The sequence below is a fragment of the Cygnus atratus genome, chromosome 2, assembly GCF_013377495.2.
Source record: "Cygnus atratus isolate AKBS03 ecotype Queensland, Australia chromosome 2, CAtr_DNAZoo_HiC_assembly, whole genome shotgun sequence".
Taxonomy (NCBI): Eukaryota; Metazoa; Chordata; class Aves; order Anseriformes; family Anatidae; genus Cygnus; species Cygnus atratus.
In genome coordinates this window covers 160,413,685-160,436,739 of record NC_066363.1, presented here as the reverse complement: position 1 = coordinate 160,436,739, position 23,055 = coordinate 160,413,685, and the positions used below count along the sequence as shown (strand labels likewise).

Here is a 23,055-nt window from a genome sequence, read left to right as displayed (position 1 = left end):
GGAAAACTACGTCTCCCGGCATGCTCCGGGAAACCAATATGGCCTCCCGGAAGCCCAGTGCCGGAAAACTACTCTCCCGGCATGCTCCGGGAACCAATATGGCCTCCCGGAAGCCCAGTGCCGGAAAACTACTTCTCCCGGCATGCTGGGAAATCCAATATGGCCTCCCGGAAGCCCAGTGCCGGAAAACTACATCTCCCGGCATGCTCCGGGAAACCAATATGGCCTCCCGGAAGCCCAGTGCCGGAAAACTACTTCTCCCGGCATGCTCTGGAAACCAATATGGCCTCCCGGAAGCCCAGTGCCGGAAAACAGCGTCTCCCGGCATGCACTGGGAAAACAATATGGCCTCCCGGAAGCCCAGTGCCGGAAAACTACATCTCCCGGCATGCTCTGGGAATCCAATATGGCCTCCCGGAAGCCCAGTTCCCTCGAAGTAAATCTCCCGGCATGCTCTGGGAAACCAATATGGCCTCCCGGAAGCCCAGTGCCGGAAAACTACATCTCCCGGGATGCTCCGGGAAAACAATATGGCTTGCCGGAAGCCCAGTGCCCGAGAACTAAATCTCCCGGCATGCTCTGGGAAACCAATATGGCCTCCCGGAAGCCCAGTGCCTGACAACTACATTTCCCAGCACTCTCCGGGAAATTGAGCCTCGCTGCTTGCCGTAGGACGCCATTATTTGCTCTGTTACATTCCACCTGCCGTTTTCTGTTTATGGAGGTTTTTTTCCCTCCGTTTTGGGGGTTTCCCCTCAATTTTGGGTTTTTACCTCTCCATTTCAGGGTTCTTCCCCACAATTTTGGGGTTCCTTCCCCTAATTTGGGGCTTCGCCCCCCCCCGTTTTGGGGTTCCCCCTCCATTTTGGGGATTCCCCCCCGATTCCAAGCCCCCCACAATTTTGGGGTCCCCCACCATCGTTTTTTGGCCTGCCACCCTAACATTAAAGTTATTTCCCCAAATTTTGGTCTTCTCACCACATTTTTGAGGTTCCTTCCCTTAATTTGGGGCTTCGCCCCCCGAGTTCTGGGCCTTTAACCCCAATTATGGGGGGGGTCTCCCCCCAATTTTGGGGAGTCCCCCCCAGTTGGGGGTCCATGTTCAATTCTGGAATTGCACACTTCCATTTAAGTGTTCTTCCCCCCATTTGGGGGTTCAATCCCCCTAATTTGGGGCTTCCTCCCCTAATTTTAAGGGACCCGACCAATTTTGGGGGTCCCCCCCATTTTAGAGTCCCCCCACCATCCTTTTTTGGGTTTCCCCCTAATATTAGAGTTCTTCGCCCAGTTTTGGGGGACCCCACAATTTTGAGGTTCCTTCCCCTAATTTGGGGCTTCGACCCATCAATTTTTGGGGGGGCCCCACTCTCCTATTTTGGCCTTCCGCCCTAATATTAGGCCTAACCCTATCAACCCTCACCCCTAACTCTAAGGCCCCCACTGATCTAACCCTAACCCCTGAACCTAACCCTAAAATCCCTAACCCTAAAAACCCTAGAAACCCTTACAGCCCTAACCCAATAACATTTACCACGCTAAACCTGTAAAGACCTATGCCTAAAACCCCTAACCCAAAAAACTTAAGACCCTCAAAACCCTAACCCTGGACTTAACCTGAAAAAAAATTAAAACCTTAAAACCCTAACCCTAAATACCTGACCACAAATAAAACCCTAAGACCCTAACCCTAAAACCCTATCACCACTAAAGCCCCAAAAACTCTGAAGCCCTAACACCTAACCCCACCAAACCTAACTATTAAAACTCCGACCCTAACAACCTTAAAATCCTAACCCTAAACCCTGAAAACCCTAACCCTGAAACCCAACCCTAGTGCCTTAGCCCTGAAACCTTAAACCCTAACACCTTGTTAGAAACACTCTGTAACCAATACACAGGCTCAGGCAAGGATCTCAGTGAAGTAGCATTTTTATTCACGATTGCAATGGCAGGCGTCCCACAAGCCACCTACTAGTTCCATAACACAGTTCATATAATTTTTTTTTTCCTCTCGCTGACCGGGACCCTCCCCAGTTTCCCCATTGTCTGGGTAATCCAGGTTCGCAATCTATCCGGTGCTTCACAGAAAATACACAGCTGCTGGCCTGTTACAAGTCAATTTTCTTTTTTTCTTGACTGTTTTCCTCTTTGAGGTGGGTATGTTTCTTACACTGGATTTCCACCCAATTGCTCTAAGGATTGTGGTTGTCTGCATTTTACAAGGTTGTCTTTAAGCTTTCTTATCACTGCAAGCATATCTCAATACCACCTTCCTTCCCTCTCTAAACGATGTAACTCCGTGCAAAAACATCTTTATTCCCACAACCTTGATCCCCTTACCCTAAAATCCTTATTCCCTTTAACCCTAACAACTCTAACCACAACCCTAACCCTTCATATCAACCCCCCAACGCTAATGACACTGACTAACGATCCAAACCCCAAACTGCCCCTAACCCCAGACAACTGTTATAATGACTGAGTCCCAAAAAGGCCTGCAATCAAAGTTTACAGTTTATTAAACGAATAGAGGCAAGCAAACAGCGCTGGGTGCGCTGGGAGTCTCTGCTCCGCCAAGACGCATACCCGTTACGTAAGACGGCTGATTTTTTATACTCCTAGGCTACTTCATATTTATTACTACTTTAAAAAGAGGCAGGGTTATTATAATTGGTTTCCCGAATCCAAAGTCCTCCCAAGGGCGCCTGCTTATCAGTCTCTGGTAGTCTCTTGGGGCCGCTCGGACGGGAGGCTCATATTCTTCCTCCTTATCTGGTGGTCTCTTGGCCGGATGTCAGAAGTACTGCACGTCCGTGCAGAGTCAGCAGTTTTTCTCTAAAGAAATCCCTTTGTTCTCTTATCACCTAAACCCAGGCCTCAATGTTAACCCTTCAAATCCCTTAGTGGCACGAATTGCTGGACCATTCCTTACACAACCAACAAAGAAACAGACACAAAGCTGAAAACTACAAAAAGGCAAAACCCTGGATACAGACCCCAAATCACAAACATGCGACCAAAATGCTACAGAAAAGCCCCAGACGCAGGCCCCAAGCACATCCCAAAGCCAAAATGCAGGCCCCAAACTACAGCAAAGCCCCCAAACACCAGACGCAGGCTGCAGAAGTCTACGAGCAGCCCCAAACCGCCCCCAGACGCAGACCCCAACTGTCCACAAGCAGCTCCCAACCCCCCCCATGAACTGAAACGCCCCCCTCCCCAGATGCAGACGCCAAGCCCCCCAGAGGCAGGCCCAAGGGTGTGCAAGCAGCTCCCCCCCCCCCCCCCCCAGAGGCAGGCCCCAAAGCCCCACAGAGGGAAGCCCCTAGCATCTACAAGCAACTCACAACCCCTCCCAGCTGCAGGCCCCTACGGTGTACAAGCAGCTCGCAACACCCCCCCAGACACAGGTCCCAAAAGTGTACAAGCAGCTCTCAACTCCCCCAACATGGGCACCTACAGTAGACAAGCACCTCTCACCTCCCCCCAGCTGCAGACCCCAAAGGTGTACAAGCAGCTCACAACCACCCCCAAGCATGCAACCCGAAGGTGTACAAGCAGCTCCACACCCCCCCCAGACACTGGCCCCAACCCTCCCCCCAAGACACAGGCCCAGAAGCCTGCACGTATGGCAAGAAAGTATTAATGCAGGTGCCAAATGCTACAGACAGGCCCAAAAGCACAGGGCACAGTCCCCAGATGCTCAAGGCTGAGATGTAACTTGGCTGTCTGAATACTGGAAAGCAGCTTTCATTCTTAGCGACGTGTGCGCGCAGGCTAGACAGGATTGGGGCTTCAGGCACCTCTTCACCTGTGGAAACACATTGCCATCAGGCCACTGCCATTGCCAGACAAGCTTTTTTCCTGTTTTAAAACACCCTTCTCAGATGCCCTGCGGCATTCATTGTGACTTGCTTTGCTCCGATTCTAAGACTAATGTCACAGCCCACCTTGCCTGTGGCACCTGATAAACCAGAAGAGAAAGCGACCATTACCAGTTTGGAAGCCATCACTGCAACGTGGCCTGCTCCTTGATGCTCTGTAACCTCTTCTCAAATCCTCAGCCACTTCTGTGGAAAAGCCTGCACTGCACCTGCAAAGCAAGATGGATACCTTCGCAGTCACCTTGCGCTACCCTGGCCATCCTGCTCCAACCCCCACTCACGACCAGCCCGCCCTTCTCGTAGCTGCTCTTCAGGAGCTACAGCTTAGCCCCTTCTGAGTCTGTGCGAAGGCACCTGCGAAAGAAAAAGAAAAGCATAGGCCGCGGCAGCATCCAAAGCCGCCGCACAGCTAGGGACAGGTACTCTGCAATCTGCTCCCTTACTCTGCCCCTCACCTAGCCCTCGAGGGGGACAGATGACTTCCATCTGCTCTCTTAAGCCAGCTACAACACCTCTGGAATATAAACAGGACTTTAACTGTATTTTGTGTAGTTAAAGGTAAGCTGCAGTGACAACAGCCAACCCTAAAATAACTGCTCCATCTGTTCATTCGCTCACCTTGCAGAGGCAGCTCTGGGTGTGGACGTCCCAGGTTGTACACTGACCGTTTTAAGCTTTAACAAATGAAAACAGTCAGAAGATAATCATTCAGATGCCAGCATTAGCACCCATCCCTCAACAACACAAGGGACCCCATTTCTAATTTTATCGTTTCAAAACAGCAGCCCCCTTGCCTCAGCATCTGGAAAGTAGATCAAGCCAGTCACCGGGTTGCCTACCGAGTGTTTGACAGTTCCAGAAGGAGCTCTTTCCTGTGACGGTTCCTCCTAAGGTTTACCCTCTACTGGGGTGGGGAAAGAAATAAAAAAAATTCAAAACCACATATCTGCAAGCTTTCAAGATTCAACAGACCTCCTCCAGCACACTGTTCAAGCACTATGCAAACAGCTGCTGCAAGCAGCTCGAGTCCCCCTCCACATTTGCCAAACACCACTGAGATGACTCTGTGCCAGCTGCCCTTCAGTACGTGCCCAGAGGCAGACCGGATGTCTTTGCCAAAACAGTCCGGACAATGCATTAGTACACCGATGGACCGCCACGTTAGCTACCATCACTAACTGCCAGGCAGGACAGCTCCAGGCCAAACACACACACACAGGCACGCTACAAACATTACGAACAAAACACAGAACACAAGGCGAAAAAAAAAGACTCCCAGAGGAAGCCCTACAGCGACAGCAAGTCAGAACAGGTGCTCTGCAGCAGACCCAAGGAGAGACTCAAATGTCACAACGTGCGACTGGAAGCAACTGCCAGAACTGGGATGATGGAGGCATAAAAAGCCTGCCTTTAAGACAAGAGACCAGAAGGATGGGGAGTGCAAACCCCATAAGAAAAATGCTTCGGAAATGAACTCCCAAGACAGAGCTCCTGATGACCCAGATGACTTCTGCAAGAGTGAGGATGGAAACAGATGTGATCTGAAACTGAATATGATGCACAAGACCTGAAACAGATCTGCACTTTAGGCTGCAACTGCAAGACAAGAAGTGCTCAGACCCATGATGACAAAACAAGCATTTAGGACCTTTGGTGCTGCTACCAAGTTGCCAGTCTAGTCAGTCCAGTGCAAGAAGCAAGGAGAATATTGAGACCCGAGGAGCGCATAACACAGAACACACGCTGCAGAAGCAGCACTACAAGACAGATGGACAGATGGGAACTGTCCTGCCTGGCACATACACTCACGCTACAAAATACCCCCTGCTCCTTCTATTAGCCTGGTGACCCAGCCTCAAGCAGCCTGAAGGTGACCCAGCCTGAACCACCCTCACAGTGGCACCAAGTATATTCAGCCAGCTGGCTCCATGCTGCTCTGGCTCCCAGCTCCCATCAGCCACTCCACACATGCAAATACCAGGTGCCCCTCAACTTAGCTCTCAGATTGCTGGATGGTAAATTCCCTCCACCTCAAGAAATGCACAGCCACTGGGAGACATCTTAGCCCATTGCCAGGCTTATCATCATCTGCAAAAACTGTGTTCCAGCATTCACTGGCCCTGATGCCCACCTCCTCCGCAATGCTGACTATCACTGAAGCAACATACGGTTGTGCTCACCCATTCCTCTCTGAGTCCAAGCTCCAACAGTACAGCGGTATCACCCACACCACCTGGGAAAACAAAGGGATAAAATGATCGTTGTGTTCTCAAATAATCACCCGCCACACTGCTCCTCTATCCCACCCAGCTTCACCTCAGACCCTCAGCAGGTTCTGAGGAAGGCCTGCCACAGCACCTACTAAAACAGAGGGGAAACACTTCAAAGACTTGCCTTAGGGGTCATTGCTTAGGGACACTGACTGGGCTGACGACCCTCTCGCCTTTTCTCAGCACTCCACAATGTGGGGATTCACCTCTCCAAGACTGCAGGAAGCACCCACAAAAGAAAAAAAAAAAAAAAAAAAGGCAGATCCTCAGGCACCTCACAGGCACAGCCTACCTGCTGCAATACCTCTCTTTTGCTAGCTCTTTTTCTTCAGCTGCTCACATGCTCCAACTCGGCCGGGGCGGTACCACACGGCGGTGGGGCAGGCCGGGGCAGCACCAGGCAGAGAGCCACCCACATCCGCCCCCCCAAACCAGAAACAGTAGTCCAAAACCACAGAACCAGGACCCCAAACCACATGGAGCCATGCTCCCAAACTGTACATGAACATACACAAGCCCAAGACTGAGGACCATGATGGCCGCCATCAAGAAACGTAGACTACATCAAGCTCTGGAGAGAGATCAGCCTTTTAAAGTCCCAATGAAAGACAAGAAACACTTCATTACTAGTCCCGTGCCAACCAGACAATACATTCAAGACCCATGATACGGTGCTCAGCAAGCACTGCAGAAGCCAAGAACTATGGGAACAAGACCTGATAAATGGATACTATAGTACACAGAAACAAACATACACCATAGAACACATGCTGGAACTGCCCTGCCTGGCACACACTAGGCTGAAAAGGATGAACCCAGGGCCTCTTCACCCAGTTGTTACTGGATTTCTGTTCCTCTGCTGCGCTGATTTAAAAGCCATCCCCATGCACATATCACACAGACACCAAGCTACAACCCCACCCAAGACACACAGACAGGGCATTTCACGCCAAACTTAGCTTTAGGGACTGCTGGAAAGCAGGCTTCATCCTCAAGGCACACGCAGGCTAGATGACATGGGGCTCCAGGCACCTCTTCACCTACGGAAACACACTGCAATCAGACACCGCCACGCCAGACAAACTTTTCCTGTTAAAACACCCTTCTCAGATGCCCTGCGGCATGCAAGTGATCTCCTTTGCTCCAATTCTAAAGACTGATGTTATAGCCCACCTTGCCTGTGGCACCTGATGAACAGAAGAGAAAGCAACTGCAGCGCTTGGAAACCATCCCTGCACGTGCTGTTCCTTGTCACTCTCTGGTCTCATCTCAAGTCCTCAGCCACTTGTGTGGAAAGCCTGCCATGGCACCTGCAAAGCAAGACAGAGACCCTTCAGAGTCACCTCACGCTACTTGGCCATTCCGCTCCAACCCAGCTCATGATGAGCCGCCCTACTTACGCAGCTCTTCAGAATGCAGTTTGCTCCTCTGAACCTCTGCGAGACACCTGTCAAAGAGGAAGAAAAGCATAGGCCGAGGCAGCATCCAAAGCCACAGCACGGCTAGGACAGTTACTCTCATCTGCTGCCTTACCTCCACCTGCTTACCTACCCCAAGACAGATGCTTCCATCTACCCTCTTAAGCCAGCTACAACACCTCTAAAAGAGAAAAGAGGGGACACTTAGAGTGACAGTGAGAACCGCAACCCAACTATAAGTGCTCCATCTGTTCATCGCTCACCTTGCCAGAGGCAGCTCTGGGTGTGACGTCCCAGGTTGTACACTGCGTTTAAGCTTTAACAAATTAAAACAGTCAGAAGACAATCATTCAGATGCCAGCATTAGCACCCATCCCTCAACAACACAAGGGACCCCATTGCCAATGTTACCATTTCAAAACAGCAGACAACTTGCCTCGGCACCTCAGAAGTAGACCAAGCCAGCCACCGAGCTGCCAAACGAGAGCTTGACAGTTCCAGAAGGAGCTCTTTCCTTTGACCGGTTCCTCGTACAGTTTATCTAGGACTGGAGAAGAAAAAAAAAAAAAAAAAAAACACGCTCCACATCTGCGAGCCTTCAAGATTCAATGACAGACCTCTCCTCTAGCACTATTCAAGCACTATGCAAACAGCTGCTTGCAAGCAGCTCAGGTCTCCCCCTCCACATTTGCCAAACACCACTGAGATGACTCTGTGCCAGCTGCCCTTCAGTACGTGCCCAGAGGCAGACCGGATGTCTTTGCCAAAACAGTCCGGACAATGCATTAGTACACCGATGGACCGCCACGTTAGCTACCATCACTAACTGCCAGGCAGGACAGCTCCAGGCCAAACACACACACACAGGCGCACTACAAGCATTACGAACAAAACACAGAACACAAGGCGCAAAAAAAAAAAAGAGACTCCCAGAGGGAAGCCCTACAGCGACAGCAAGTCAGAACAGGTGCTCTGCAGCAGACCCAAGGAGAGACTCAAACGTCACAACATGTGACTGGAAGCAACTGCCAGAACTGGGATGATGGAGGCATAAAAAGCCTGCCTTTAAGACAAGAGACCAGAAGGATGGGGAGTGCAAACCCCATAAGAAAAATGCTTTGGAAATGAACTCCCAAGACAGAGCTCCTGATGAAGCCCACATGACTTTTGCAAGAGTGAGGATGGAAACAGATGTGATCTGAAACTGAATATGATGCACAAGACCTGAAACACATCTGCGCTTTAAGCTGCGACTGCCAGTCAAGAAGCGCTCAGATCAGCCCTACAATGATGAAACAAGCATTTAGGACCTTTGGTGTGGCTAGCAAGTTGCCCATCTAATCTGTCCAGTGGAAGAAGGCAATGAGGATATCAAGACCTGAGGAGCGCGTAACATATCATGATCACATAAAGAAACATTTGATACAAAAAAAATTACGCACACAGAAAAAATGATCTCTTTAGGCTCCCACTGCAAGACAAGAAATGCTCAGCTTCCAATTGAGCATCAACATTATTCCAGTGAGGTCAAGGGTTCAGCGCCCTCAAGATGGCTTCCCCAGGGCCTGCCAAGCACCAAGAGCAACAGCACAGCACAGACAACACAGAACACAGACACCAAGCTGGAACCGCCCTGCCTGGCACATGCTCAAGCTGTACCTGACAGAATCCCACCCCTCCACACACTCTGTCTGACCGTGATCAATCCTAAAAGGCCCCACCCACTGCAATGACTTAAAAGCACAGACCCTCGCCCTATGTGTGCATCCAAAACCCAAAAGCAAACATAGCACTTGCCCCCCAACTTAGCTTGGGAATGATGGGAGGCAGGTTCCATCCTCATCAAGGAACACAAAGGCTAGCCAGGACGTTGCTTCCGGCATAAGGCTCCTCTTCACCTGCAGAAATAAAGTGCCATCATGCACTGGCACACCAGCCAGACTTCTTCCAGTGAAACACCCACCTCAAAAACAAAACAGTTTCAGCTCTTCAGCTCTGCTACTGAAGTCAGATAGACAAACTCTAGACAACTGCCCGCCTTCCCCTGCCAACCACCCCCAAACACACAGTATTTGCCCCTGGACTTAATTCTCAGGGGTCTGAATCCATCCTCAAGGTGGACCACAGAGACCAACTAGGATGTTCCCAGTATCTTCTTCGTCCCCGGAAAAGAGGACTCACCCAGAGGTGGGACCGATAGACTACCAAACCAAAACCAATGCCCTTTTTCCAACTTTTCTCCACTCACCTTCCCGATCCAGGCTTAGCACTTCCATTTACTACGCTGAGCCAAGGTCACGTAGCTTAGACCAAGGAGAAAGAACAAACAAATGTGACAATCCACAAAACAGCCTATACCCACTCCTCTTCCTTCCTCCCCTACCCCAACAGCCAAGAAGCCCCAGACCCACATTCCCCAACCCAGTACCACCGCTTCGCTCACCTAACATACCAACGAGGTGCATCACACTCCCAGCTCCTCTTGCGCTCCGAGCATCTCCAGCACTTCAGGAACTGGAACTGCTGACGCCTGGCACGCCTCAGGAACGTGACAGGAGATGTACTCTGCTGTCGCAAGGTGCTTCCAAAGCCTGCCCAACAGGCAAAGCACACTAACACAATCCACTGACCAACTCGGGGCTCACACTGCCGTCCACTCACCCTCGTGCCTCATTCAAGTGTCTGTGCCCATGCCCTGGGCTACAAGAAGGTCATATCCGTGATGGACAAGCAAACAGTACAGCTCCTTGCAGAGGACTCAAACACAGAGACGAGAGCCAGAAAAAAAAAAACACCCTCAGGTCCACAAATGCCAAAAGGCCATGAATGCACAGCAGCCCCAACAGGGATAATCACACACTTATCCTCTACAGATGAAAAAGGTGACCCTGCTCAGCCTCTCCGTAATACTGCACTTATGCAGTCAAGCCCCTTGCGATGCATACTGAAGCTATTTGTGAAGCCTCTGGACAGTTACGCAAATGGCTTGATATATCTAGAGATTAAAAGATAACCCAAATAAAAAGGAAGCATACCCCACCATTTCCCAAAAACAAGTCAGCCGGCAACACCTCCTAAGCACACCTCTATTACGTGAATTCCAAGCACTTAATATCTAGAAGGCTGCAAGGTCTAAAGACTCTACAGCCAGCCAAACCACAGGCAAAAGCTCCAAAAATAGAACAAACTGTCCCTAACCCTGAAAAAGACTACACCTTACACGCCTACTGCTGCTGTTTTCAGATACATGCTTATACAGGGAGCTTCGATGATACTTACCTCCTAAACCCTGCTCCATCACTTTGCCACCAACGTTATAACTTTGATAATATTTGCCTTAATTCTGCAAAAATCATAAGGGACCCCAAACCACAAAGCAAACACACAAAGTAACATTGCCATCCTATCCGTAAACATGCTGTAACAATTACTCACCTGAAGAAGAGCTGCATGCAATACAGGCACCTATTACTAGATTGGTTTACTCTAACAGATCCTACTAGTTGTTACCTCACAAAGATGGGCTTACCGCTCTCTACTTGGAAACCCATCAGTCCATAGACTCTGACCCATCTAAAGACCCCTGCAACTGACTGAAGGAAAACCAAAGCACTTACCCCAAAGTGCACCCCAGGCAGAATGAGCTCTCTGATGGCACGCCTGGGGCTCATATACCATTTGGCCCTGCCCAGCACCCAAACCCAATCACCTGGGAAAGGTGAAAAGGAGGGGCAAAGCACAAAAAAGTAGAAAGAGGAGGAGCAGCAGCTGTGGTTTATTTATTTTTTGCTTCAGCTTTGAATATTTAAAGCTTTTCTCCTCTACAACACCTGCCTCAGGAACCAAACAGCATTTGAGTGACCTGCTTTGCTCCTATTCTAAACACTATCACAGCCCACCTTGCCTGTGGCACCTGATAAACAGAAGAGAAAGCAACCACAGCAGCAAAAGCCACAGCACCCTTAGGACAGTTACTCTCATCTGCTCCTTTACCTCAGCTGCTTACCTACCCACATGGCAGATGCTTCCACCCGTTCTCTGAAGCCACCTATAGCACCTCTAAAAGAGAAACTGGAATTTTACTCTATTTCATGTAGTAAAATAACTGCAGTCACAGCCACAGCCAAAAATAACAGCTACCTCCGTTCACTCACCAGAGTCACTCCAGAGATAGCTCGGGTCTTGATGTCCTGTACTGCACACTGCGTTTCAGCCTGAACAAAGGAAAACACAGTCAGAAGATAAACATTCAGCTGCCAGCATTAGCACCCGTCCCTCAACAACATAAGTGACCCCATATTTAATGTTATCATTTCAAACAGCAGTCCACTTGCCTCTGTACCTGGAAGTTAGATCCAAGCTCGAAAGGAACAGTCAGCATCACCCATGCCACCTGGGAATACTAAAAGACAAAATGACCACTGTGCTTGCAAGCGACCACCTGCCACACTGCTCCTCTGTCCCAAACAGCCTCACCTCAGACCCTCAGAGGGAAACGCCTGAACATCTTCCCCTGTGGTGGTTTTACAGGGGTGGGCGACTGAGCTCCACCAAAACCACTCTCTCACTCCCTCTCCTCAAAGAAGGACAGCGAGAAAAATATGATGAAAAGGGCTCAAGGGTTGAGATAAGGATGAGGAGATCACACAATAAGTATTGTGATGGGCAAAACACACTCAGCACAGGAAGATAGTAAAATGTATTGCTTATTACTACACAACCTAGAGAAGCGAGAAACAAAGGAAAGCAACCAAAAGCACCTTCCCCCCTCAACCACCCTCCTCCACCTTCTCCCCCCCAGCAGTGCAGGTGATCGGTGTTTACAGTCAGTCTATAGCGCTTCTTCACCGCCACTCCTTCTCGGACGCCCTCATCCCCTGTGCTGTGGGGTTCCTCCCGCAGGATGCAGTCCTTGGTGAACTGATCTGGCATGGGCTTCCCACAGGCAGCAGCTCTTCAAGAACTGCTCCAGATGTAGGTCCATCCTGGGGTCCATCCCTCAGGAGCAAACTGCTCCAACCTGGGTCCCCCACGGGCAGCAGCTCCTGCCAGCTCACCTGCTCCTGCGTGGTCTCCTCTCCACGGTCTACAGGTCTGGCCTGGAATCTGCTCCGGCAGGGGTCTTCCACAGGCCGCAGTCTCCATCAGTGCAGGTCCACCTGCTCCACTGTGGTCTCCTCCACCGGCTGCAGCGTGGAACCCTGCTCCACCGTGGTACTCCATGGGCTGCAGGGGGACAGCCTGCTTCACCATGGTCCCCACCATAGGCTGCAGGGGGCTTCTGCTCCGGCACCTGGAGCACCTCTCTCCCTCCTTCTTCACTGACCTTGGCACCTGCAAGGCTGTTCCTCACTCCTCTCGCTCTCCCAGCTGCTGTGTGGCACAGCGTGTTTTTTTTTTTCCTCCTTTCTTAATTAAATATGCTCTCACAGAGGCGCAAACAACATCACTTATTGGCTCCGCTCGGCAGCAGGACCCTTACCTAACATGGGGCAGCTTCTAGATTCTTCTCACAGAAGCCACCCCCCTAGAGCCCCCGGCTACCAAAACCTTGCCACGTAAACCCACTACATCCCTTCACTTCGGTTAAGGAACGACTAGGCTGACAACACATTCACCTTCCCTCACTGCTCCGTGACACGGGGATTTCCCTGTCCTAGACTGCACTAGGCACCTTCAGAGACAAGAGAAAAAGCACACCCTGAGGCACCTCAGAGGCACAGCGTACCTGCTGCAATACCTCCCTCTTCCAGGTCCTTTACCTCAGCTGCTCGTTAGCTCGATCTGAGATAAAGCTGCCCGGGCGGCGCCGCGCCAAAAGCTGCCCGGGCGGCGCCGCGCCAAAAGCTGCCCGGGCGGCGCCGCGCCAAAAGCTGCCGGGCGGCGCCGCGCCAAAAGCTGCCCGGGCGGCGCCGCGCCAAAAGCTGCCCGGGCGGCGCCGCGCCAAAAGCTGCCCGGGCGGCGCCGCGCCAAAAGCTGCCCGGGCGGCGCCGCGCCAAAAGCTGCCCGGGCGGCGCCGCGCCAAAAGCTGCCCGGGCGGCGCCGCGCCAAAAGCTGCCCGGGCGGCGCCGCGCCAAAAGCTGCCCGGGCGGCGCCGCGCCAAAAGCTGCCCGGGCGGCGCCGCGCCAAAAGCTGCCCGGGCGGCGCCGCGCCAAAAGCTGCCCGGGCGGCGCCGCGCCAAAAGCTGCCCGGGCGGCGCCGCGCCAAAAGCTGCCCGGGCGGCGCCGCGCCAAAAGCTGCCCGGGCGGCGCCGCGCCAAAAGCTGCCCGGGCGGCGCCGCGCCAAAAGCTGCCCGGGCGGCGCCGCGCCAAAAGCTGCCCGGGCGGCGCCGCGCCAAAAGCTGCCCGGGCGGCGCCGCGCCAAAAGCTGCCCGGGCGGCGCCGCGCCAAAAGCTGCCCGGGCGGCGCCGCGCCAAAAGCAAACCTACCAGTCCTGAACAGCTCCCCTGCCAGACAACTCCCCATCTCCTCCTGCCAACCACGCTCAGCACACACACTATTTGGCCCTCAAAAAAAAAAAAGGAAGAACATACACACAAAAAAAACAACTGAGCTCCACAAATGCCAAAAAGCCATGCACACACAGCAGCCCCGGCAGGGGTAATCACAGACTTACCCTTTACAGATGAAAGAGGTAACTCTGACACGACCCTCCTCAGTCTCTTGGTAATACTGCGCCTACGTGGTCAAGCCTCTTGTAGCGTGTAATCAAGCTCTTCTTAGTCCTCTGGAGAGTTACACAAGTGGCTTGATACATCTAGAGATTCAAATATAACCCAAAAACACAAGTGTATCCCACCATCCCAAAAACAAAGTGAGCCAGCAACCTCTGCTAAATATCCCTCTAGTAAGTGATTTCCAAGCACTTAAAATCTAGAAATCCATAGACTCCAACCTGCCCAAAGAACCCTGCAACTGACTGAAGGAAAAACAAAGCACTTACCCCAAAGAGCAGCCCAGGCAGAATGAACTCTCTAATGGCATACCTGGGGCTCATATACCATTTGGCCCCGCCCAGCACCCAAACCCAATCACCTGGGAAAGGGGAGGGGCAAAGCACAAGAAAGTAGAAAGAGAGCAGGAGCAGCAGCAGCTGTGGTGGTTTGTTTGTTGTTTTTGTTTACTTTTTTTTTTCTAAATCTGTTTTAGCTCAACAGCATGCAGGCTGCAGACAAGAGAACTGGGGTGTTTCTAGAAGCAACAATCCCCATGCTTTTGCTGCAGCTTTGAATATTGAAAGGACAATATCACCAAGCAAGCAACTGAAATTTTTTCAGCTGGAATTAGCTCAAACCTTTCTTTACATAGAAAGAAAAATCTAGGAGCATAACAGATTAAATGCCAAAAAAAAAAAAAAAATCAATTCCATGTAATAACATCACTCACAGGAAAAATCACGTACTTGAGTAGGCTATCTGAAAACCAAAAGGCTATGCTGATGGGTCAAAACACATTATAGGACACTGGAGCCTGGCCCTCTGCTGCACCGACTTAAAACCCATCCCTACACTCACCAAGGTGCAACCCAAACACAGACACAGCATTTCAGCCTCAACACAGCTTTGGGAACTGCTGGAAAGCAGGCTTCATCCTCAGCGAGGCGTACTCAGGCTCCACGGCATGGGGCTTCAGGCACCTCTTCACCTACTGAGGAAGACCACCATCAGGAACTGCCACGCCAGACAACCTTTTTCCTCTACAACACCTGCCTCAGGAACCAAACAGCACTCAAGTGACCTGCTTTGCTCCTATTCTAAACACTATCACAGCCCACCTTGCCTGTGGCACCTGATAAACAGAAGAGAAAGCAACCACAGCAGCAAAAGCCACAGCACCCTTAGGACAGTTACTTTCATCCGCTCCTTTACCTCAGCTGCTTACCTACCCCACATGGCAGATGCTTCTACCCGTTCTCTGAAGCTACCTATAGCACCTCTAAAAGAGAAACTGGAATTTTACTCTATTTGATGTAGTAAAATAACTGTAGTGATGGGCACAAAAATGTGCCTGGGCAGCAGCAATCACAGACTTACCCTTTACAGATGAAAAAGGCGACCCTGCTCAGTCTCTCCGTAATACTACCGTGCTTATGCGGTCGAGGAACCGTACCCCACCATTTCTTAAAAACAAGTTAGCCGGCAACACCTCCTAAACATACCTCTATTACATGAATTCCAAGCACTTAAAATCTAGAAGGCTGCAAGGTCTAAAGACTCTACAGCCAGCCAAACCGCAGGCAAAAGCTCCAAAAATAGAACAAACTGTCCCTAACCCTGAAAAAGACTACACCTTACACGCCTACTGCTGCTGTTTTCAGATACATGCTTATACAGGGAGCTTCGATGATACTTATCTCCTAAACCCTGCTCCATCACTTTGCCACCAACGCTATAACTTTGATAATATTTGCCTTAATTCTGCAAAAATCATAAGGGACCCAGAACCACAAAGCAAACACACAAAGTAACATTGCCATCCTATCCGTAAACATGCTGTAACAATTACTCACCTGAAGAAGAGCTGCATGCAATGCAGGCACCTATTACTAGATTGGTTTACTCTAACAGATTCTACTAGTTGTTACCTCACAAAGATGGGCTTACCGCTCTCTACTTGGAAACCCATCAGTCCATAGACTCTGACCCATCTAAAGACCCCTGCAACTGACTGAAGGAAAACCAAAGCGCTTGCCCCAAAGTGCAGTCCAGGCAGAATGAGCTCTCTGATGGGATGCCTGCAACTCATATACCATTGCACCCCACCCAGCACCCCACCCCAATCACATGGGAAATGGGAGGGGCCGTGCATGACAAGAGGTAAAGAGAGCAAGAGGAACAGCAGCCCTGTTTTTGGTGTGGTTTAGGTCAACAGCATGCAGAGTACAGCACAGACAACCAGGCTGTTTCTCTTGAAAGACCTGCCTTAGCTTTGGTGAAGGAAACTGATCGGGCTGACAGCCCTCTCACCTTTTTGCACCACTCCACAACATGGGGAATTCACCTCTCCAAGGCTGCACGACGGAAGGGCAGAAACAAGACGAAAAGCACACCCTGAGGCACCTCATAACCACAGCCTACCTACTGCAATACCTATACCTATCTTCCCAGCTGCTTTACCTCTGCTGCTCTCCATCTCCAAATCACATTCTTTTAACTGCCACACAGAGTGGCAGTCCTCCAGGTGCCACAGAGCAGCACCCTAATTTTTTTAAATTTTTAATTATTTTTTTTATTTCTTATTTTCAAAACAGCAGTCCGCTTCCCTCTGATGATGGACAGTAGGTCAAGCCAGTCACCGAGTTGCCAACGCAGAGCTTCACGGTTCCAGAAGGCGCTCTTTCCTTTGACCGATTCCTTATAAGTGTTATCTACCACTGGCAAAAGCAATAAACAGAATGCAAACAGGCACTGCCTCATTTGACGAACTTCATGTTTTTTATTTTATCATTTCAAAAGAGCAGTCCATTTGCCTCTACATCTGAGAAGTAGATCAAATCAGTCACCAAGTTGCCGAACAAGAACTTGACAGTTGCTGTTTCCTTTGACCGATTCCTCCTAAGGTTTACCTACTGCTGGGAAAAAAAGAAAAAAGACTCTGTGCCAGCTGCCCTTGAGTACTCGCCCAGAGCTTGAGTATTCGCCCAGAGACAGACCAGATGTCTTTCCCAAAAGAGTCAGGACAATGTATTATTGCACTGATGAACCACCACGTTAGCTACCATCACTAATTGCCAGGCAGGACAGCTCCAGGCCAAACACACACATAAAAAGGCACGCTACAAACGTCATGACCAAAACATGGGAAAAGAATTACTTATACTATAGGAATTACTCACCTGAAGAAGAGCTGCATGCAATAAAGGCATCTACTACTATATAGATTAGTTTACTTTAAATGATCCTACTAGATGTTACTTTCAATAGATGTACTTATCTCTTTCAACTTAGAAACGCATCAACCCCTAGACTCTGACGCACCTTAAAAAAAAAAAAAAAAACTGCAACTGACTGAAGGAAAAACAAAGCACTTACCCCAAAGAGCAGCTCAGGCAGAATGAGCTCTCTGACAGGACACCTGCGGCTCATATACCATTAGGCCCCACCCGGCACCCTGCTCCAATCACCTGGGAAAGAGGAGGGGCAAAGCACAGGAAGGGATAAAGAGAGCAGCAGCTGCGTTTTTTATTTGGCTTAGCTCAACAGTGTGTGGAGTGTTACTAGAGGCAACAATTCCTGTGCTTTTGCTTCAGTCCTGATTATTGAAACGACAATATGACCAAATAGGTAACTAACACTGGTTTTGACTGTAATTAGCTGAAACCTTTCTTTACATAGGTAGAAATAATCTAGGACTGTAACAGATTACAAACCACAAAAATACAATTCAATGTAGTAAAATAACTCACCGGAGAAGTAACATACCTTAGTAGACTATCTAAAAAACAAAAGGCTATGCAGATGGATTCAAAAAAGCCAACCCAATCGAGATCTGAAAAGGGTACAGACATTCTCAAAAGGAGCAGGGAAAAAATAATGGCACAGAACAAGCCGGAAAGAACGCTGAGCAGATTTAAAAGATCTGTAAGACCTCAGGAGGGACCTGAGCAGAGCACGTAGGTCTTTGGAAAGTGGGGGGAGGGAGGACGGGTTAGCCAGGGACTAGGAATACTAAGTAGAGGAGAAAATGAGTGTTGTGAGCCTGAAGTGTGTACAAGCATCATAAGGAGGGCTCCTGAGAGGACGGGAAAACAAAGGGAAAGCTGCTTACCTCTGAGAAGTCGTCCTTGATCTTTGTGCCACGGACATTTGTCTTGCGTGCTCGGCTCACGAGTTTAGGGGTCCCCGTACGTTGAAGGCTTACCTCTGAGAAGTCCTACATGGCTCCACCTGCGTTACTGATTTTTTTTGCCAGCAGGTGGTGGCAGAAAATCCTGAGAAGTGGCAGACACAGCTTCCCAAACCGTTTTCTCAATAATGGAAGCAGTGCGAACCACGTGGAAAACCACAAGTGAAAAACCACAGGTGGAAAACCACAAGTGCAGCAGAAAAATGCACCCCACGTCGTCTAGGGGAGGAAATAACTGCCCTGAGCAACGTGCCCTTCCCAGGGTGAACCCAACGTGCCCAAGGCCTTGGGGGGCGGGCAGAAAAGGAACCCGAGACTCTTAGTATGTCTCCTGAGAATCGCAGCTTACAGTTACTCCATGTCTTCTGGTCTTGCAGGATGAGGCAGAGGTCTAATTAATTCCTTCTCCATCTCTCTGGAAAGAGCTTTTTTCCTGTCTGTGACAAAGGAGAAAAATGTTATGATCGTGGGAGTCGTCATACAAAGCCACACTCTGTGAATTCACTATTACAGTTAAGATCGTTTTTAATCAAAAACATCTCGGCCGCAAACTGCAAACTCGGCTACCACTGCAAACATAGCGCTGCACAAAAATTCAACTCAAGATAGAGGAAAGGGCGAGCTAAAAGGACGAATGACGTGACCAAAGGCAACTGCAACAACCATCTGGTAGATGGTTGTCCACAGCCCTCGGATTTCATGGTCGTCTTTCCTGAAGAATGAATCCTGGAAGAACAGAAAAGATACACAACGTGTCCACAACAACTTTTGAGGAGACTACTGAAAAGAAAAACAAAAAAATAGAAACAGCAAGCGGCTAGTACGTCAGTTTTGTTAACAGAGTACCATTAACATACTAGAAATTTCCACGTTCTATGTAGCCCCAAGGTGGTGCTGGGTACATCCACTGATATTAATGGGGTGGCACAATGTAAGAGATAGTTAATAGACAAGGTACACCTGAGGTGCACAGATTGCATATTCCAGGCGACAAAAAAGGCACAGCTTGGCACCCAGTTTGGATCAGCTTGCGTATGAGTCTGCTGATACGTGAGTATATACTGCAAGCAGAAAAGTCTTTTACTCCACAGACTCAGTTTCATTTATGTATATACATACATATACGTATGGGTATGTATCTCTCTCTCTCTATATATATATATAAACAAACAAACGTTGGGAACCTTATAACCCCTTGAGTAACAATCATTAGCTATGCCTACGCTGAAAGCCAGGACTATGCCTAAGTGATTAAGTAAACACGGAGCCTTATCTGTGAAATGCTGAAAATGCCCCATAACCACTGGGGGGCTTATGCATGGTGTACATAATTTTTGCGCAAACGTGCATCTTAATACACAAAGAGGAGGGGCGAGGCGGACAAAGGTTTTAGGGACGCGTCAAGACCAGAACAGCCACTGGGCAATCGCTCAGACGTGCAAAGCTCAGCTAAAACTCGCACAAATCCACCGAGGGAAGGAGGCTACCTACTTGTCTGCTTAAAAAGCCTCTACAAAGAACGTATTACAAAATCAAAAACGAAACCATCATCCAGCAAAGCAAACGTCTGGAATACAAAGGGCTAAAGCTGACAGCTGAGGTTTGATTCTTTAGCAATGTCATAGGTCTTCAGATCCTACCTGACTTCTTGTGGATGGTGGCGTTGCAGCACAGAAATGAGGGGAGCGGGAAGATCGCAACAGGCCAAACGCGGTGCTGGGCTCCTAAAGGAGCTGGTGGGATAGCACTGACGAGAGTGAGACAGGCTGTCAGCCTTCTCCACGAGCTGAAGAAGAGGAGCGCAAGTGTCCGAAGAAGCTGTTTCTTCTCATACTTCATTTAATACACACCGTCTTTAAATCCAAGGCATCTTCTTAGGGAACAGATAAAGAGGTAGAGTTAGCGGCTCCAGGGATGCTTCAGGATCTTATTTCTTTCTATAGTTAGCTGCTATCCATAAACCCGGACCGGTTAAAATACAGAGTTATATTAAAAATTCTGGATAATAACAAAAGTATGGGATTTAAAAAACAAAACAAAAACACGCTTGCACGGAAGAGGTTAAATTATCTCATTCATTTCCCAATTCCCCTGCAGACTCTACGCTCAGCTCCTCTTAACTCACTTACCTATCCAAACGCAGGGCAGACGCATCAGTTCTCATCATTCTTGGTAAAAAGACGACATTTTCACGCTTGCTCTCAAATATCATCTCTTTCCAGCACGCTTTCCTGCAAGCTATGCTAATTCCTCCAGGCTTTTTAATATATGCTAGAAACTTCACTGTTTTATCTTAATGACCATCTCGGTGGGAGTCACCGACCCGCTGTCTTTGATTCTGCTGTCTTCACAAATACAAATAAAACAGTACTTCAGTGATGCTCTGTGACAAACTAGGCGACACGCGCATCGACCTCTTACATAAGGAAGGAAAGAATTTGTAGACAACATCCAGAATGTATTACTTTGTTAGATATCAGAGCGGTGGGGCAGAATGACAGTGCTACACAAGACCGTGCCTATGCTCCCGGGATTGTACACAGTTTGCTGGAATACAACAAACAAAATAATAAAGTAAGGTCACTGTGTGGAACAAGTTCACTCACTCCATTATTAATGTGAATGACAAGAATATTTCAGTAAGCGTTCTTTTAAATCCGTAGAAAATTTTGGATTTATCTCAATTTGGCTTCATGAAAACTGAAACTTGCAGTGCAAAGATCATTTATAAAACCTTTAGCAGCTGAGCTTTTTAGGCACGGATTTGGTCACCTTCCTGGATAATATTCGGCTCTCTCTGCCTTCCCCCAACAAGAAAAAAAGCTTAAAGACCTCAAACTGGGACTTCTGGGAGGTGTGACTCCATTTGTCACCTTACCTAATACACACTGTTTCTTCGCTGTGCTAAACTTTCACCATGACTGCATAAGAGTCTCACTGCTATTGTTTCTGAGAGTTTGACAGACTTCCCCAAATTGGATTAAACGAGCGTTTTCCGTTGCGATGGACATCAAGGCCAACGATGTCTCTTGTCGGCTGTGGAGTCCTGCTGGCACTATCACCAGCTCTCACACAACCCCATCTAGCTTCTGGGGTCTGCCCCATCCGTCCTCAGCGGTGGGAAGTTCTTCCAGAAGCAGACAGACCGTTATTTGTTCCTAGGTGGAGCTGAGGCTCTGTAAGGCTTTGCTTTTTTTCTTCCCTCACTCCCCCTTTATTTCCAAGCTTAAACCTGCATCCAGCGCCAGCCTGCGCCTCCCGGTGCGCACGGCCCGGCCCCGGCTCGGGGAAAGACCAGCCGCGCATCCCGGAGCCCATGTGGCCGCCCGGCAACACAGAACTACAGCTCCCAGCATGCCTCGGGACGGAGCAGTCCATCCAACCCAGAGGGGAGTAGGCCAAGCGCACACAACCGCCCCCCACCCCTCCCGCCCTCTCTGCGCCCGCCCCCCCCCCGCACCGCCTCCCGCCGCTCCCACCCCCTCTCCCCCAGCCCCCCGAAGCCCCGCGCAGTGCAGACCCCGCCGCACGCCCGGTCCGGTCCGGTCCGGTCCGGCGCGGCGCCGCCCCCGCCCCGCACAAGGGCCGTTTCCGCAGAAGCTGCCGACCGCGTGGCGCCCCGACCGCCCGCCGCCTCGCCCCCTCCCGGCCCGGCCCGGCCCGGGGCGGCACCGCGCCTCGCCGGCCCGAGCCCGGTCCGGCCCGGCCCGACAGCCTCCGCCCATAGCGCCGGCAAGCCCTGCACGGCACTTCCGCCCTGGGTTCCTCCGAGCCAATCACGGAGCGTTTCGGCCCTCAGCGAAGGCATGTCCCGACGCCACTTCCGTCCTCAGGGATCCCAGCCAATCACTGCGCCGCTTCCCTGTGGGACGGCGACCCTGAGGTTGCCCCTGTGTTGCCTTTTTTTTTTTTTTTTTAAAAGAAGGCCCGGGTGTGCTCGGTCCTCTCTCACCAGGTGTCTCTGCGAGAAACATCTCAAATCATTTTCTTCACACACGATCTTCTGTGAGGCTATTTTATTCGCGGTTGCAGTGGCGGGCGTCCTGCCAATTAGGAGCGCGTTACAGTAAGCAAAGCATCAACGTTTGTGCCCTATTCCCCGACACCTGGTCACCTCCCCTGTTTCCTCCACCATATATGTACAATTTTACTTATTTTTCAACCCTTTCATTTCTCCCTTCTTATTTTCTTTTTTTTTTTCCCTTTCTTATGTTTCAGGAACCTGTGATCTTTGTTTTACTGTTCCCACACTGCTCAACCTGTTTTTCCTCAAGCTTCTGCCTTATTTTGGAACAGTGAGGCCTTCCACTGTCCACTTACCCACGTAGCATTTCTCCTTATTATGACTACACAACTACCTTGGAATACAGAAAATTAGTTCTCTGCTGCAAAAACACAACTCAGTTTCTCACAATTCCCCCCTCTTCTTTCCTTACTCCTACTGTTGTTTTTGCACCTCTTCACATACCGCACTCTTGAGTTTTCCAACATTAAGGCGCAATAGTCTTCTTCAGATGTCACGGGGGATGGTAGGTGTACAATGCCATTATTTTTACAATGCCAACAAACAGTTGTTTGAGCCAATTCTGTTCAGGTAACCACGAAGTTAGTTTCTCCCAAATGTTTCTAAATGCCCAGG

General features: G+C 49.9%; 2 long non-coding RNA genes across 7 annotated transcripts; both read right to left on the bottom strand.

The window, feature by feature from the left end:
• Positions 1-6,947: 6,947 nt before the first annotated feature.
• On the bottom strand, positions 6,948-7,893 carry LOC118260136 (uncharacterized). The gene is made up of 5 exons (XR_004782187.2): positions 7,836-7,893; positions 7,706-7,753; positions 7,555-7,601; positions 7,328-7,464; positions 6,948-7,194 (listed from the first exon to the last, which is right to left on the bottom strand). It is a non-coding gene; the product is annotated as an uncharacterized LOC118260136 (long non-coding RNA).
• A 9,093-nt stretch (positions 7,894-16,986) lies between these two features.
• LOC118260138 (uncharacterized) lies at positions 16,987-21,865 on the bottom strand. 6 transcript variants are annotated; one of them, XR_004782191.2, is made up of 6 exons: positions 20,546-21,164; positions 20,057-20,289; positions 18,339-18,853; positions 17,993-18,059; positions 17,603-17,694; positions 16,987-17,139 (listed from the first exon to the last, which is right to left on the bottom strand). It is a non-coding gene; the product is annotated as an uncharacterized LOC118260138 (long non-coding RNA). The 6 variants fall into 6 exon arrangements; XR_007707911.1 differs by having other exon boundaries at positions 16,987-17,142; positions 17,993-18,853; positions 20,546-21,177; XR_007707910.1 differs by having other exon boundaries at positions 17,993-18,853; positions 20,546-21,176.
• Positions 21,866-23,055: the final 1,190 nt, after the last annotated feature.